Source organism: Cyprinus carpio, chromosome A5, assembly GCF_018340385.1.
Source record: "Cyprinus carpio isolate SPL01 chromosome A5, ASM1834038v1, whole genome shotgun sequence".
NCBI classification, from domain to species: domain Eukaryota; kingdom Metazoa; phylum Chordata; class Actinopteri; order Cypriniformes; family Cyprinidae; genus Cyprinus; species Cyprinus carpio.
In genome coordinates, this window is record NC_056576.1 from 36,555,452 (window position 1) to 36,556,604 (window position 1,153).

Consider the following 1,153-nt stretch of genomic DNA (forward strand, 5'->3'; position numbering starts at 1 on the left):
TATTGTCACAGGTGTCATTTATGTCAACTGATGGAGAACATGACAATCACAACAACACTTGCATGTTACGCACCAAAAAATAATGCACACTTATTCACGCACATCCAACAAGATAAATTCACAACTCACATAATAAAAGCACATTGTCATTTAAGATTTACATGTAAAAGGTAATTTAAATGAATCCAACATTTTAAAAGCATTTGACATTCAGGATATTCTCTGCCTTAAGTGAATCTTATAAAAAAATAAAAAATAAAAAAAAATAAAAGCTGCCAAAAAACATTATATTTAATCCCATAATCAAAAGAAGAAGAAGAAGAAAGTATTTTGCATAAAAATTCGGACCAAGTTGCAAGTTATACTAATTGTAATGGTGGGAAAAAGTTCAAGATATATCAAATATAATTTCCATCTTATTTATTTATTTTCGGAGATTCACATAAAAAAGAAAGCATGGCAAGTCTGTGTAACACATTGTATGCAGTGTCCATCACACTTTCTGCTGGTTGTGTAGTCAGCCTGTAAGCAGCAGCTGTGAGTTTAACACACCAATGATTTTATCTGATGAAACAAATGTTACACAACAGCATACTTGAACCTCTTACACATTAGACAGTAGCGCTGAGATGAAAAGTATTCAGATACATTTTTGCTCCTAAGTTAACATAGCCCATGCAGAAGCTACATGAAATGTATTATTGTTTTTTCATGGACCAAAAAATGCATTTTTATTTAGTACCATTCTGATTAAGCTTTTTGACAGATACTTATATTCATCTATTTATAAAATACATATATGCTCAACCCATGCACAACAGGGTAACATGAGGCAACACATCATATTAAAGGAATAGTTAACCTAAAAATGAAAATGTTGTCATTATTTACCCATTCTCATGTCGTTCCAAATTTAGAACAATATTGGACCCCACTGACATTCACTGTTCACTGTGGACAAAAAAACCCAAAAAAGTTTCAGGTTACATAAGGTGACGTAATGTATACCATAAATTGATGCCAGAAATGCATGTCAGATTCTAACTGTCTGAAGGAAGATGCTTCCCTTTCAAATGAAACTCAAAGTTGCATAATTACGTTGATGCAATGGGAATGTTAATACCAACATCGACATACTGAAGGAATGCCTAAC